Consider the following 17,981-nt stretch of genomic DNA (forward strand, 5'->3'; position numbering starts at 1 on the left):
AGACTATGAGGCAGTTGCAGTTCAAATTTGACCCGCTTCCAGCTGAATCGGTGGAAATTTGTCTTTTTCACGAGGGGTGGATCAAAACTTTTTACACCCAACCATTTTGTCAATTGTGCATTAAATATGTCATGGATGTGGCCATAAGATTGAGCACTTGGGTTGAAAGCTATGAATCTTCATACATGATAGCTCATTTCTGAGAACACTTTTTTAAAATAATTGCCGTATTACAATTTTATTATTTTTCCTGGTAACTTGGTCACATATAATGACACAATGCGAAGGTTTTCCAATTTTTTTATTTTTTTATGCCTGTTTCAAAATACGGTCAAAACAGCAGGCATGACCGTTCCTAGCTAGAGGTTGAATATTGGAAAACTTTTGATTTTTCTCTGATTAAATAGATACTTAGGTACCTAGAAATGATTTTTGAAAAAAATAAAGAGCAAACTATAAGGCAACTGCAGTTCAAATTTAACCCGCTTCCTACTGAATCGGCAGAAATTTGTCTTTTTCACGAGAGGTGGGTAAAATCTTTTCACACCCAACCATTTTGTCAATTGTGAATTAAATATGTACTACTATTTTATAAAATTGATTTGGTACAATTTTGCAACAACTATTTGGTAGGTCCTTCACAAAAAAAGCTCATTTCAGGCACTCAAAAAATGGAAAATGATTTTTTCGTGCAAAGAAAATGAAAACTTCCTTAGGCAACATTGTTTGTCAGTCCAATATGCACCCTTGTGCATATAATATGAGATCATTTGAACAAACTATGCCATGGATGTGGCCATACGATTGAGCGCTTGGGTTGAAAGCCATGAATCTTCATACATGATAGCTCATTTCTGAGAATATTTTTTTAAAATAATTGCCGTATTACAATTTTATTATTTTTCCTGGTAACTTGGTCACATATAATGACACAATGCGAAGGTTTTCCATTTTTTTGATTTTTTTGAATTTTTATGCCCATTTCAAAATACGGTCAAAACGGCGGGCATGACCGTTCCTAGCTAGTGGTTGAATCTTGGAAAACTTTTGATTTTTCTCTGATTAAATATATACTTATGTACCTAGAAATGATTTTTGGAAAAAATAAAGAGCAAACTATAAGGTAGTTGCAGTTCAAATTTAACTCGCTTCCTACTGAATCGGCAGAAATTTGTCTTTTTCACGGGAGGTGGATAAAAGCTTTTCACACCCAACCATTTTGTCAATTGTGAATTAAATATGTACTAATATTTAATAAAATTGATTTGGTACAATTTGGTAACAACTAGTTGGTAGGTCCTTCACAAAAAAGCTCATTTGAGGCACTCGAAAAATGGAAAATGGTTTTTTTGCCAAAAATCTCATTTCTCACGACACCTTTTAAAATATATTTATCTTTTTTCATGTTTGTTATTTTTTCTGAGAACTTGTTCACATTTTGGTGACATAATGAGAAGGTTTTCTATTTTCTTTTTGAATTTCTCAGGTCATAAAATAGCTGACATGATTTTAACACATTATTTTTAGGCAACTATGACCTATTTAGATGGTCATAACATCATACTGCATTCTGATTGGTTCCTAGACGTCTCACGCGGATCGTGCATCATACGCCGTCGGATGCTCGAGGATCCAACGACTGTCCTCAACCCTTCTAGACCAACCCCAAAACCCTAGCTGGTCATTTTCCATCCACCCCCCGCCTCCTTTCTCTCCTCGCTGTCTCACCCGATGGAGAGAGAGCGAGAGCTGGTCATTTCTCCTCGCTGCCTCCTCCCTTCTAGATCGCTGCCGCCACCTCCCTCTAGCGAAGCTCGCCGCCGTCCATGGCAACCCCCACGCCCTACTCCTCTCCCCCTCCCCTTCACCCACCCAACCAAACCAACAAGCCCACCCGGCACCCCTTCCTCCTCCAAGAAAAGCAAATCCGCGCCCTCTCCCCTCGGATCCATGGCGCTGCTCAGCGCCGGCACGGCCGCGGCGGCGTGGGCGGCCCGGCGGGCGCGCGTGGTCGCTCCGGCGCTGACGGCAGCGGTGTGGGCGTGCCAGATGGTTGTGGGTCGCCCCAGGGAGATCCGGCGCGCGCGGCAAGATTCACCTCTTCCTCCCTCCACCTCAAGCACCAGATCCACTCGGGCAGCAGCTCAGGCCACTGTCAGATCCACTCCTCTCATCCTCCTCCTCCTCTTCTCCTTCAATCTCCCCTCCCTCTCACCCCCGTCTCTGTCTCTGCAGGTAGTACAGGAGGAACGACAACCAGCGACGGGATGAAGCTGCAGGATCTGCTGCAGGATCCACCACAGGGACGGGATGAACCAGCGACGGGATGAAGCTGCAGGTAGTACAGGCCATGGCGACCCACCACAGTCTTCAAGACCTCGACGGCTCTCTGCTGAAGGATCTGCTCCGAGCCCCTCAAGCCGCCCATCTTCAAGGTGATTCTCCACCCGACGCACTCCATCCATCTTCTTGTTCTTTAATTTTATTTTCCCCAGATGGATTCCTAAGATGTGGCTGTAGCTGCTCCTCTCACTAGGCTGTAGGCTGCTGTAGCACGTACTACTTCACATGGGTTGTTTCCTCTGAAATTTGTAGTATGTGATGTGATGCCAGTGGAGTGGATTTGCATTCTAATGACTTGAATTGCAGTCGTGCCTTGTCTGCTAATCAAAGGGAAAGATGCTTCATCTGTTCTTGGTAGGATGAACAAATGACACCTTGTAGTTACAGGGTTTTGATTGGTTGCGTGCGGCAACTTCATATGTAAAATTCACTCATTCAGGACCCAGTTTCCAATCTAGTCTGTGTATTAGTGACATGCTAGTTTGGCACATACTGCATATAGAAAGCAGGCCAAGTTTCCTGCCATCTACTCTGAAATTTAAGTCACTGGATCAACATTTCCATGGCATATGTTGCGTTTTTCCATCTATACTTTGTGAATGCAGTCATTCCTTGTTTGCTCCTCAAAGGAAAAGATGGTGTTCCGTTCACCTCTCTGAATGCTTCTATTGTAGAGCATAGCTTGCATCATTATTTTTACCTATTTTTGACCTCTCGTTCTGAAATACATCTAGTAGGTGCGACTAGTACTATGTTATTCTCCTACATATACCTATATATGCATCTGAAAGGGCAAGTACTTGGACGACCTTGACAACATCATACTGATTGTAATAACTTGCATAAGACTCTGTATTCGAAGACTTCTCACAATTTATAATGCAATTCTAAATAGTAGCATATGTCTATGTACCCTGCTGGGAATTTTCACTCTATATAAAAATTTGAGAGGCAAATGTTGGGAGTTTCAGTCTTGTCTGATGGCTAGGAACTCAACTCTGCTTCTTGTTGTTTGAGTTTCAGGCTTGTTGCATAGTTTGTAGCTTCAAGTGTACTCTGGCTTCTAGCCAAAGTGCACTACAAATTATTATAGAATTACAAAGTGTACTCAACATTGCACCTTACACATTCTTTTCTTGTGAAATCGAATGCCATGACTGAGCATTCTTTTATCAAGTTGCTGTACACTTACTCTACTTGAGGCTACTATATAACTTGTTCCTTTTCACTTGATGTACATAGCATGCAAAATTATTATTTTTGAGTTTCTCATTGCGTCATCTTGCTGGTGAAACATGCCAACCAAGGATCTGCGGCAGTCCAATTCCTATAGCTGGCTGATACACTTTTTGAAGCATTGCATTTTTCTTATAGCTGGCTGATACACTTTTTGCTGGCATTCCGTGGCAGCATTTGCAGATCTTGAGGCATGCATGTGGCTGGAAGAAACACTCAGGAGAAGCACCCTGACGTCAAGCAGGTCTCCAAGAAGTGAAGAAGCATTAGTTCTAGCTCATTGGAGCTAGTTATACTCTGATAGATAGTTATATTTTGATATTTAGTTGTGTTCTTGGTGGCAGTAAACCTGATGTGAAGTATGTTCGATTATAAACGTGGCGTATGTATGATTGTAAGGTGCCAAATTTGGTTGTTGAAGTATTACTTCTGTTTTCAGTCAGTTCTAATTTAAATATTTGTTTTTATTTACTGGAAAATCAAAATCTGAAGAACATGACTCTAACCATTGGGACCCACTCAAACCCATCTGACTATTGGATCTGTCTTAAAAAAACAAATGTAATTGTTGAGCCAAAAAGGTCATGGCCCAAAAACGAAAGGCCCAATTGTTGGGTCAAGCCAATGTAGAAATCAAAACTATTAGAAAAAATAACCCATGTAGCTAGAGAAAATATATAGTAAAAAGGCCGAATTGTTGGGCTAGGCCCATGTAGAAAATTGAATTGGACCGGGCTGAATCTTGTGCCACATCAGATTGCCACGCTGGATGCCTACGTGGCCTCGGGAGGTTGCTAGTGACCAAAATGCCACAGTAGACGTATTTTGGTCATAAACGTCTACGACCATTCCAGAAGAAAGGTCGCTATAGTCAGTTTATGACCGCCAGCTTTTGACCTTATGTTTTTTGTCACAAAAAGGTCACAAATTGAAAACAGTGACCATTCAGTGACCAATAGTGCTGGTCACAAGTTGACATATTTCTTGTAGTGGTGCCGTCCCTCGATCATCTTCGGCTCCACTCCAAAAGTCTTGAGCCATAATCCGAAGTGAGGAGTAACACGGACGAACGCTTCGCACACAACGATGAATGAGGAAATGTGGAGGATGGACTCCGGAGCTAAGTCATGAAATTCCATCCCATAATAGAACATCAGCCCCCTCACGAAGGGATCCATCGGGAAGCCTAACCCCCGAAGGAAGTGAGACATGAACACTACGCTCTCACCGGGCTGGGGACTGGGAATAGCCTGCCTTTGAGCAGGCAACCTATGCGAAATTTCGATGGTCAAGAACTTAGCCTCTCTCAACTTTAGCACGTCCTCCTCCGTGACGGAGGAGGGCATCCATCGGCCTTCAAGGTCGGAACCGGACATTGTCGAAGGTCCGAAGCGCCTGGAATCTAGAGCCTAGGGTGTTGGAACTTGAGGCGACGGGCGAACTTGTTTTGAGATTGGAGAAAAGGAGTAAGGCCCTGGTCTCTTTATAAGAGGTTGAATACCAGGAGCCCCCCCCCCCCCCCCCGTAACCGTTTGGGACTCGCCTTTAATCAAGAAGACATGCTAACGGGCACGATTGGGTTACCCACGTCCGTATTGATGAGAATCCCGTAAATAAAGGGGAAACGATCTCTGCTTTGACAAGATGTGCCAAGGAAACCGCCTCGCAAAACATGTTGAGGTGGAAAAGTGAAAACGATTCGAATAAAGGCTTGGCCATAGTGTGATGTCACGCTGCGGAATACGTCAGCAGATTAGATTTGTGTTAATATTATTCTCTCTGTGGCAATACGTGGAAACTTATTTTGCAGAGCCGGACACTACTCTTGGTGTTTACAAACTTTTATGAAGAAGTTGGAGGAGGAACCCGCCTTGCAATGCCGAAGACAATCTATGCGCCAGACTCGTCGTCATTGAAGCCTGGTTCAGGGGCTACTGAGGGAGTCCTGGATTAGGGGGTGTTCGGGTAGCCGGACTATACCTTTAGCCGGACTCCAGGACTATGAAGATACAAGATTGAAGACTTCGTCCCGTGTCTGGATGGGACTTTCCTTGGCGTGGAAGGCAAGCTTGGCGATGCGGATATTCAAGATCTCCTACCATTGTAACTGACTTTGTGTAACCCTAACCCTCTCCGGTGTCTATATAAACCGGAGGGTTTTAGTCCGTAGGACAACTTCATCATACAACAATCATACCGTAGGCTAGCTTCTAGGGTTTAGCCTCCTTGATCTCGTGGTAGATCTACTCTTGTACTACCCATATCATCAATATTAATCAAGCAGGACATACGGTTTTACCTCCATCAAGAGGGCCCGAACCTGGGTAAAACATCGTGTTCCTTGCCTCCTGTTACCATCCAGCCTAGACGCACAGTTCGGGACCCCATACCCGAGATCCGCCGGTTTTGACACCGAAAGGTGGGTTTATGGTACCAGCGAATGTTGCATGGTACTAGAGAGGCTAGCAATGGTGGAAGGGTGAGAGTGCGTATAATCCATGGACTCAACATTAGTCATAAAGAACTCACATACTTATTGCAAAACTCTATTAGTTATCGAAACAAAGTACTACGCACATGCTCCTAGGGGGTAGATTGGTAGGAAAAGACCATCGCTCTTCCCCACAGCCACTCATAAGGAAGACAATCAATAAATAAATCATGTTGCGACTTCATCACATAACGGTTCACCATACGTGCATGCTACGGGAATCACAAACTTTAACACGGGTATCTCTCAAATTAACAACTACTCAACTAGCATGACTCTAATATTATCATCTTCATATCTCAAAACAATCATCAAGTATCAAATTCTCATAGAATTCAATGCAATCTATATGGAAGTTTTTATTATACCCAGCTTGGATGCCTATCATATTAGGACTAATTTCATAACCAAAGCAAATTACTATGCTGTTCTAAAGGACTCTCAAAATAATATAAATGAAGCATGAGAGATCAATAATTTCTATAAAATAAAACCACCACCGTGCTCTAAAAATATATAAGTGAAGCACTAGAGTAAAATTATCTAGCTCAAAAGATATAATTGAAGCACATAGAGTATTCCAATAAATTCCGATTCATGTGTGTCTCTCCAAAAGGGTGTGTACAGCAAGGATGATTGTGGTAAACTAAAAAGCAAAGACTCAAATCATACAAGACGCTCCAAGCAAAACACATGTCATGTGGTGAATAACAATATAGCCTCAACTAAGTTACCGATAGACGAAGGCGAAAAAGGAGATGCCTTCCGGGGCATCCCCAAGCTTAGGATTTTGGTTGTCCTTGAATTTTACCTTGGGGTGCCTTGAGAATCCCCAAGCTTAGGCTCTTGCCACTCCTTATTCCAAAATGCATCAAATCTTTTCCCAAAAACTTGACAACTTCACAACACAAACTCAATAGAAAATCTCATGAGCTCCGTTAGTATAAGAAAACAAACCACCACTTTAAGGTACTATAATCAAATCATTCTTTATTTATATTGGTGTTAAACCTACTGTATTCCAACTTCTGTATGGTTCATACCCCCCGATACTAGCCATAGATTCATCAAAATAAGCAAACAACACACGAAAAACAGAATCTGTCAAAAACAGAACAGTCTGTAGCAATCTGTAGGTTTATAACACTTCTGTAACTCCAAAAATCCTGAGAAATTAGGACATGCTAAATAATTTGTTTATTGATCTACTGCAGTTGGAATCAGTATTTTATCGCTCTCTGGTAAAAAACGAAAATTATTCTCGTCAGCGCAAACTTTCTGTTATTTACAGCAAGATGAAATAACAATCACCCAAGAAGATCCTAAAGGCTTTACTTGGCACAAACACTAATTAAAACATAAAAAAAACAATCATAACAGAGGATAGATGATTTATTTATTACTAAATAGGAACAAAAATCAAGGAACAAAAATAAAATTGGGTTGCCTCCCAACAAGCGCTATCGTTTAATGCCCCTAGCTAGGCATAAAAGTAAGAATAGATCTAAGTATTGTCATCTATGGGATGCAATTCATATGTGGCTCTCATAATAGATTAATAAGGTAATTTAATTTTATTTCTAGGAAAGTGTTCCATGCCTTTCCTTAACACAAATTGGAATCTAATATTTCCTTCTTTCATGTCAATAATTGCACCAATCATTCTAAGGAAAGGTCTACGAAGAATAATAAGACAAGTAGGATTGCAATCTATATCAAGAATAATCAAATTTACGGGCACATAATTCCTATTTGCAACAATAAGAACATCATTAATCCTTCCCATAGGTTTCTTAATGGTGGAATCTTCAAGATGCAAATTTAAAGAACAATCATCAAATTCACGGAAACCTAGCACATCACACAAAGTTTTTGGAATCATGGAAACAGTAACACCCAAATCACATAAAGCATAGCATCCATAGTCTTTAATCATAATTTTAACAGTAGGTTCCCACTCATCATAAAGTTTTCTAGGGATAGAAAAATCTAATTCAAGCATTTCTTCATGGGATTGCATTAAAGGATCAACGATATGTTTGGTAAAAGCTTTATTTTGATCATAAGCATGAGGAGAATTTAGCATGGATTGCAACAAGGAAATACAATCTATCAAAGAGCAATTATCATAATTAAATTCCTTGAAATCCAAAATAGTGGGTTCATTGCTATGTAAAGTTTTGACCAGTTCCATCGCACTTTTATTAATTTTTGCATCAAGATCGAAAAACTCTGAATCATTGGGATGCCTTTTAACTTAAGTTAACTCATCTCCAGTCCCATCTTGATCAAGATTCATATTGGCAAACAAATATTTAATAGGAGACACACCAATCACTTTTAGATCGTCATCATTATTATTATATAGATCCTCCGGTTTAGCGGCCATCTTATTAACTAAGGTGGCTTGCTTATCTGAAATTTGACCCACTAAATTTTCAAGATCAGCAAACTGAGAATTCAAACCATAAAATTCTTTGGCCATATCATCGAGCTCTTTATTCATATACTACATAAAACTTTTTTGTTCTTTAAGCTCATTTCTGAAGAAATTATTATGCTCAAATTGCAAAGACATAAAGCTTCTAATGTTGTTCCCAATTTCTTTCAACCTTATAAGGTCAGGATCAATGCTTTTAGGCAAGGCCATCAGGGCAAGCAGGCACACAAGAGGCAAGCGAAAGAAGGCGACCGAAAAAAGGGCGAATGAAAAAGGGACGAATAAAACGGGAAGGGTGGAGTGGGGGAGAGGAAAACGAGAGTCAAATGGAAAATAATGTAATGCGAGGGATAAGAGTTTGTGATGGGTACTTGGTATGTCTTGACTTGAGTGTAGATTTCCCCGGCAACGGTGCCATAAATCCTTCTTGCTACCTCTTGAGCATGCTTTTGGTTTTCCCTTGAAGAGGAAAGGGTGATGCAGCAAACTAGCGTAAGTATTTCCCTCAGTTTTTGAGAACCAAGGTATCAATCCAGTAGGAGACTACACGCAAGTCGCCTAGTACCTGTACAAACAAATAAGAACCTTGAAACCAGCACGATAAAGGGGTTGTCAATCCCTTCACGACCACTTTCAAAAGTGAGATCTGATAAAGATAATAAGATAAATATTTTTGGTATTTTTGTTGTATAGATTGGAAAATAAAGATTGCAAAATAAATAGTAAACTAGAATTGTAGATCGGAAACTTATATGATGTAAAGTAGATCTGGGGGCCATAGGTTTCACTAGTGGCTTCTCTCAAGATAGCATATATTACAGTGGGTGAACAAATTACTGCCGAGCAATTGATAAAAAAGCGCATAGTTATGATGATATCTAGGCATGATCATGAACATAGGCATCACGTCTGTGTCAAGTAGACCGAAACGATTCTGCATCTACTACTATTACTCCACACATTGACCGCTATCCAGCATGCATCTAGAGTATTAAGTTCATAAGAACAGAGTAACGCATTAGGCAAGATGACATGATGTAGAAGGATAAACTCAAGCAATATGATATAAACCCCATCTTTGTATCCTCTATGTCAACAATACAATACGTGCCTCGCTACCCCTACTGTCACTGGGAAAGGACACCGCAAGATTGAACCCAAAGCTAAGCACTTCTCCTATTACAAGAAAGATCAATCTAGTAGGCCAAACCAAACTCATAATTCGAAGAGACTTGCAAAGATATCAAATCATGCATATAAGAATTCAGAGAAGAATCAAATATTGTTCATAGATAATCTTAATCATAAACCCACAATTCATCGGATCTCGGAAAACACACCGCAAAAAGAATTGCATCGAATAGATCTCCAAGAACATCGAGGAGAACTTTGAGAACCAAAGAGAGAGAATAATCCATCTAGCTATAACTATGGACCCGAAGGTCTGTGCTAAACTACTCGCACATCATCGGAGAGGCTATGGTGTTGATGTAGAAGCCCTCCATGATCGAATCCGCCTCCGGCAGATCACCGGAAAAGGTCCCCAGATGGGATCTCGTGGGTACAGAAGGTTGCGGCGGTGGGAAAGTGGTTTCGTTGCTCCCCTAGATGTTTTCAGGGTATAAGAGTATATATAGGCGAAGGAAGTAGGTCGGTGGAGCTACGAGGGGCCCACGAGGGTGGGGGGCGTGCCTGCCACTTGGGCGCGCCTCCCTACCTCGTGGCCGCCTCGTTGCTTCCTTGACCTCCACTCTAAGTCTCCTGGATTGAGTTTGTTCCAAAAAAGATCCTCGCGAAGGTTTCATTCCGTTTGGATTCCGTTTGATATTCCTTTTCTACGAAACACTAAAATAGGCAAAAAAACAGCAACTGGCACTGGGCCTCCGGTTAATAGGTTAGTCCCAAAAATAATATAAAAGTGCATATTAAAGCCCATTAAACATCCAAAACAGATAATATAATAGCATGGAACAATAAAAAATTATAGATAAGTTGGAGACGTATCAGTACTCATGCATACGTGTGGCCAGGGCTCATGTACATGGAGAGGCAACGGATGACAGCAATGGCGTCCTATTCATCGAAGCCAACCGGCTTGGTCGGAATGGAGAAACTGTATCGTGTTCATGGGGAGGCAACAGAATGCGTCGTGTTCATCGGGAGGCAATGGAATACGTCGTGTTCATGGGGAGCCAACCCGCTTGGACGGAACAGCCGAAATGAGGTCTGGCGTACCGCAGGACAGAGGAAACGGGCCTTCTTTTCGACCACGTATGGTCGAAACGGGGTCATGTTCATTGGGAAGGGTCTGGTGTACCGCAAAGGGGAGGAAACAGACTTGTGTTCGACCGCGTATGGTCGAAATGGGGTCCTGTTGATCGAGAGGGGTGTGGCGTACTGCAAAATGGAGGAAACGGACTTGTGTTGGAGCGCCTATGGTCGAAACGGGGTCCTGTTCATCGAGAGGGGTGTGGCGTACTGCAAAACAGGACTCCACTGGCAACTGTTCATCCACCGTCGACTTCGTCCAGCCTCCACTTGCTATTGTTCATCCACCATCGACTTCCACCAGCCTCCACCAACTACTGTTCATCCACGGGGTCCTGTTCAACCAGCCCTCCACGTACGGGGTCCCTCCACCGGCTACTGTTCATCCACCTCCACTGATTCGTCTCCAACGTATCTATAATTTTTTATTGTTCCATGCTATTATATTATCTGTTTTCGATGTTTTATATGCATTAATATGTTATTTTATATGATTTTTGGGACTAACTTATTAACCTAGAGCCCAGTACCAGTTTCTGTTTTTCCTTGTTTTAGAGTTTCACAGAAAAGGAATACCAAACGGAGTCCAAACGGAATAAAACTTTCGGGATGATTTTTCTTGGACCAGAAGAGACCCACAAGACTTGGAGTGCAAGTCAGAAGAGCCGCAAGGCGGCCACAAGGGTGGAGGGCACGCCTAGGGGGAAGGGAGCACCCCCAACCTTGTGGGACCCTCGTAGACCTCCTGAACTAGATCTTCCTCCTATATATATACTCTTATATCCCAAAAACATCCATGGGAGCCACGAAACCACTTTTCGACCACCGCAACCTTCTATACCCGTTAGATCCCTTCTTGGGGCCTTTTCCGGAATCCTGCCGGAGGGGGATTCGATCATGGAGGGCTTCTACATCAACACCATTGCCTCTCCGATGAAGCATGAGTAGTTTACTTCAGACCTACGGGTCCATAGGCTAGTATCTAGATGGCTTCTTCTCTCTCTTTGATTCTCAATACAAAGTTCTCCTTGCTGTTCTTGGAGATCTATTCGATGTAATACTCTTTTGCGGTGTGTTTGCCGAGATCCGTTGAATTGTGGATTTATGATCAACTTATCTACGAATATTATTTGAATCTCCTCTGAATTCTTATATGCATGATTTGATATCTTTGCAAGTATCTTCGAACTATCGATTTGGTTTGGCCAACTAGATTGGTTTTTCTTGCAATGGGAGGATTGTTTAGCTTTGGGTTCAATCTTTCTATGCTCGATCCTAGTGACAGAAGGGGAACCGACACATATTGTATTGTTGCCATCGAGGATAACAAGATGGGGTGTTCATCATATTTCTTGAGATTATCCCGCTACATCATGTCATCTTACTTAATGCGTTACTTTGTTCTTATGAACTAATAATCTAGATGCAGGCAGGAGTCGGTCGACGTGTGGAGTAATAGTAATAGATGGAGAATTGTTTTGGTCTACTTGACACAGACGTGATGCCTATATTCATGATCATTGCCTTAGATATCGTCATAACTTTGTGCTTTTCTATCAATTGCCGGTAGTAATTTGTTCACCCACCGTAATAATTTCTATCTTGAGAGAAGCCTCTAGTGAAACCTATGGCCCCCGGGTCTATTTTCCATCATATAAGTTTCCGATCTACAATACTAGTTTCCTATTTACTTTCTTTTGCAATCTTTTACTTTCCATTCCATAAACCAAAAATACCAAAAATATTACTTTACTGTTTATCCATCTCTATGAGATCTCACTTTGCGAATAACCGTGAAGGGATTGACAACCCCTTTGTCGCGTTGGTTGCAAGTTGGTGTTTGTTTGTGCAGGTATTCGGTGGCTTGTTACGTTGTCTCCTCCTGGATCAAGACCTTGGTTCTCAAAACTGAGGGAAATACTTATGCTACTTTGCTGCATCACCCTTTCCTCTTCAAGGGAAAAACCAATGCAAGCTCAAGAGGTAGCAAGAAGGATTTCTGGCGCTGTTGCCGGGGAGATCTACGCCAAGCCAAGACATACCAAGTACCCATCATAAACTCTCATCCCTAGTTTTCCTCTCCCCCACTTCTAAAACGATTTTTGAAAAGATTTTCCTTTTATTCGCCTTTCTTCTATTCGTCTTTTCGTTTACCTTGATGTCTTATTTGGCTCGTTTGGTTGGAATAATTGTGTATTTATTGCAAATCGGAGAACCGAAGATTTATGGATTCTCATCTGCTTGCCAATCTTTTTAAGAGATCCAATTGTGATGAACCAATTGCTAGTTAGTTTTGTGCACTAGATTATCTTTATGAAGTTTTGCTTGAAATTCGTGAATTTGAGAATTGTGATGAAGTACTTTATGAAGTGATTCACGATAGATCTTTGAATAAAAAGCATGATTGCAATGATGTTATTATAAATTCTATTAATGTCAATTGTGCTAATAATATGCAAAACCCTAAGCCTGGGGATGCTAGTTTTGCTATGTCCACTACTTGTTGCAATGATCATGATTGGGGTGATTCTTCTTATGATCTTGAAAATTTATTTAAGCCCCATGATGAATATGAGATTCATAATAATTTTTGCAATAATATTGAAAGTGGGTTTGGAAGAGTGTCAACTTTTGATCCCACATATTTGAATAATGTTCAATCTTATGAAGTTTTTGATAAAAGTGGGTTCGGAGAGGTCATGACTTTATTTTATGATAATCCCACTATTTTGGAAGAGTGTCAACTTTGCATGCATTTGGATCATGTTGAGAAAATTATATGTGATAGTTATATTGTTGAATTTGCTTATGGTCCTACACGTAATTATTATGAGAGAGGAAAATATGGTTGTAGAAATTTTAATGTTACAAAATTACCTCTCGTTATGTTGAGATTGCTATTGTTTCTTTCTTCTTGCTTGCATATGGTGGTTTTTGCAAGCTATGATAATTTGTTTGCTTATAAAATACCTATGCATAGGAAGTATGTTAGACTTAAACTTGTTTTTCACAAGCTTCATGATGCTTTATTCGTGTTTCAATTGCTATCTATCATGTGAGCATCATTAAAATTATCAATGCCTAGCTAAGGGCATTAAACAATAGCGCTTGTTGGGAGGCAACCCAATTTTTTTTGCTTTTTAGGTTCTGTTTTGCATTAAATAATTTCATCTAGCCTCTGGTTAGATGTGATTTTTTGTTCTAATTAGTCTTTGTGCCAAGTAAGACCTTTGGGATAGCCTACGGTGATAGTTGATTTGATCTCGCTGAAAATCGGAAACTTTTGCCCTCACGGAAACAATTATCATGTTTAGAAGGAGCGTGATAAAATACTGATTATTCTTGTAGAAGATTAATAAACAAATTGTCTAGGACTTCCAAATTTCTCAACATTTTTGGAGTTACAGAAGTATTCAAAATATCCAGATTGCTACACTATTCTGTTTTTGAAAGATTTTGTTTTTCGCATGTTGTTTGCTTATTTTGATGCATCTATGGCTAGTATTGGGGGTACGAACCATGGAGAAGTTGGAATATAGTAGATATTACACCAATATAAAAAAAGAATGAGTTCACAACAATACCAAAAGTGGTGATTTATTTTCTTATACTAACAGAGCTTACGAGATTTTCTGTTGGAGTTTTGTGTTGTGAAGTTTTCAAGTTTTGGGTAAGAATTTGACGGAGTATGCAATAAGGAGTGGCAAGAGCCTAAGATTGGGGATTCCCAAGGCACCCCAAGGTAATATTCAAGGATGTAAAAAAGCCTAAGCTTTGGGAATGCCCCGGGAAGACATCCCCTCTTTCGTCTTCGTCTATAGGTAACTTTACTTGAGGCTATATTTTTATTCACCACATGATATGTGTTTTGCTTGGAGAGTCTTGTATGATTTGAGTCTTACCTTTTTAGTTTGCCACAATCATCCTTGCTGTACACACCTTTTGAGACAGACATGCATGAATCATGATTTATTAGAATGCTCTATGTGCTTCACTTATATCTTTTGAGCTAGGCAAAATTTGCTCTAGTGCTTCACTTATATCTTTTTAGAGCACGGTGGTGGTTTTATCTTATAGAAATTGATGAACTCTCGTACTTCAGTTATATTATTTTGGGAGTCTTTAGAACAGCATGATAATTTGCTTTGGTTATAAAATTAGTCCTAATATGACAGGCATCCAAGAGGGATATAATAAAAACTTTCATATAAAGTGCATTGAATACTATGAGAAGTTTGATTCCTTATGATTATTTTGAGATATGAAGATGGTGATATTAGAGTCATGCTAGTAAGTAGTTGTGAATTTGAGAAATACTTGTGTTAAAGTTTGTGAGTCCTGTAGCATGCACGTTTGGTGAAACGTTATGTGATGAAGTCAGAGCATGATTTATTTATTGATTGTCTTCCTTATGAGTGGCGGTCGGGGACGAGTGATGGTCTTTTCATACCAATCTATCCCCCTAGGAGCATGCGCGTAGTAATTTGTTTCGATGACTAATAGATTTTTGCAATAAGTATGTGAGTTCTTTATGACTAATGTTGAGTCCATGGATTATACGCACTCAATCCTTTCCACCATTGCTAGCCTCTCTAGTACCGCGCAACTTTTGCCGGTACCATAAACCCACCACACATCCTTCCTCAAAATAGCCACCATACCTACCTATTATGGCATTTCCATAACCATTCCAAGATATATTACCATGCAACTTTCCACCGTTCTATTTTTATGACACGCTTCATCATTGTCATATTGCTTTCCATGATCATGTAGTTGACATCGTATTTGTGGCAAATCCACCGTTCATCATATTTTTTATACATGTCACTCTTGATTCATTGCACATCCTGGTACACCACCGGATGCATTCATATAGAGTCATATTTTTTTTCTCATATCGACTTGTAATTCTTGAGTTGTAAGTAAATCAAAGTGTGATGATCTTCATTATTAGAGCATTGTCCCATGTGAGGAAAGGATGATGGAGACTATGTTTCCCCCACAAGCCGGATGACACTCCGGACGAAAAAAAGAGGCCAAAAAAATGAGAGAAGGCCCAACAAAGAAGTGAGAGAAAAGAGAGAAGGGCCAATGTTACTATCCTTTTACCACACATGTTCTTCAAAGTAGCACCATGATCTTCATGATAGAGAGTCTCCCAAGATATCACTTTCATATACTAGTGGGAATTTTTCATTATGGAAATTGTCTTGTATATTCCAATGATGGGCTTCCTCAAATGCCCTTGGTCTTCGTGAGTAAGCAAGTTGGATGCACACCCACTTAGTTTTTTTGTAGCTTTCATAAAATTATAGCTCTAGTGCATCCGTTGCATGGAAATCCCTACTCACTCACATTGATATCTATTAATGGGCATCTCCATAGCCCGTTGATAAGCCTAGTTGATGTGATACTATCTCAAGACAAGTGTGAGTGCTATGGATGGCCTTCTCGTAAGGAGACGGGAATGAATCCATAGTAGTGTATTGATGTGGTGACTAGTGGACTCGTGTGCTCTTTCTTACCTCAAAGGACTTACTTGTAGTCGTAGAACAGGATAGCCACTAAGTCAAAGCTGGCTTGCTGCAACTAAACCCCACCTTACCTTTGATACCAATGCATGTATGACAGGATCTGATGTAAGTCTTGCTGAGTACCTTTGTACTCACGTTTGCTTTAGTTATGTTTTGCAGAGGATACCTCGGTTCCACTAGTAGTTCCTCGTGGACTTCGACGAGTAGCTTGTTACCTCATCTATGATCTTGTACCCTTGGGAGGGACTTGTAGATAGTCAGGCTTCTCAGCCTTTTTCATTTGTAGATGTCTGTACTCAGACATGTAATGCTTCCGTTGCTTGTATGCTCTAAATTATGGGTCATGAGACCCCTATTTGTATTATTGCTATGTGGCCCTTCTGGGCCTTTATCTATATGAGTTTGAGTTATGTTGTGATGCCATGTTATACAACACATACTTGCTTGTTATGCATACGTGTGACATGTATTGCTATGTGTGGGATCCGACAACCTAGTTGTCTATCCTTGGTAGCCTCTCTTATGGGGAAATGTAGTCTGGTGCTTCCACTGAGCCATGGTAGTCCGCTACAGCCCGGTTCACAGGAGTCCTGATAGCCCAGCACTACTGCTCCAGAACACTTAGACTGGCCGACATATGATTCACATCGTTCATGTGTCTATCCCTTCAGGGGAATGTCGTGCGGTGATTTCCGGAGTCCTGCTAGCCTGCTACAGCCCGGATTCCCGGAGTCCTATTAGCCCAGTTGCTATAGCCCAGATTCACACGCTGATGACCGACATGCTCGATGTTGTTTCATGGATGCCTGTCCCCATAAGTTAGTGCCACTTTGGGTTCACGACTAGTCATGTCGGCCCGGGTTCTCCGTCATATGGATGCTAGCGACACTATCATATACGTGAGCCAAAAGGCGCAAATGGTCCCGGGTAATACCGTGCGTGAGGTCGCAAAGTGATATGACGTGTTACATGCTAGATCGATATGACTTAGAATTGGGGTCCCGACAGCTTTGGTATCAGAGCTTGACTGCCTGTAGGATTACCCAGCCAAACTGGTCGAAGTTGAGTCTAGAAATTCTTTAGTTATATAAGGGAATTGATTGTGGAAGGGAACGTAAGGCTCTTTTTACTCCTTATACCTCATGCCTTCTGATCTGAGTCATCCTATCTTTCCTACGGGGTTAAGGAACTAGGCTTTCTCTTCCGTCTATCAGGATCACGAGTTACTACTCCGTAGTCTCTTAGGATTGGTTGATCAGAGTCATATTCCAGTTTTCGAGTATTCCCGGTGTAGTCTATTTAGTACTATCATAGAACCTTGAGTGATGATGATGAGTATGGTACTACCTCATCGTTTGCAGGATGTCTCATTTTGGGCATTTTACTACCGTTATGCTGCCGGAATTGTCCTAGGAGTTCAAGAGATAGTATTTTCCTTGTACTACATTCTACATCCTTATGTTGATGCTGAATCCATCCTTGTTTTCCCTTTGTTGGTTCTTCAGGATGTCGTCAGTTAGCTGAAGTTTCGTTGCTCGTAGCCGGAACCACGGAGATGGTAGGGATGAGGATCCTCCCGACCAGCCTTCATTGGCAGAGTTCATGTTAGAGATGGAGAGGAACAAGCATGAGTCCAACCGCTTGTTAGCATGTATTGAGGAGAACA

At 41.0% G+C, this 17,981-nt stretch overlaps 1 long non-coding RNA gene across 1 annotated transcript; it reads left to right on the forward strand.

The window, feature by feature from the left end:
* The first annotated feature begins 1,721 nt into the window (after positions 1-1,721).
* On the forward strand, positions 1,722-4,011 carry LOC147970706 (uncharacterized). Its single transcript, XR_015603254.1, has 3 exons — positions 1,722-2,154; positions 2,236-2,435; positions 3,754-4,011. It is a non-coding gene; the product is annotated as an uncharacterized LOC147970706 (long non-coding RNA).
* The last annotated feature ends 13,970 nt before the right edge of the window (positions 4,012-17,981 follow it).

This window comes from Triticum urartu, chromosome 5A (assembly GCF_056163025.1).
Source record: "Triticum urartu cultivar PI428250 chromosome 5A, HENAU_Tu73, whole genome shotgun sequence".
Lineage (NCBI taxonomy): Eukaryota > Viridiplantae > Streptophyta > Magnoliopsida > Poales > Poaceae > Triticum > Triticum urartu.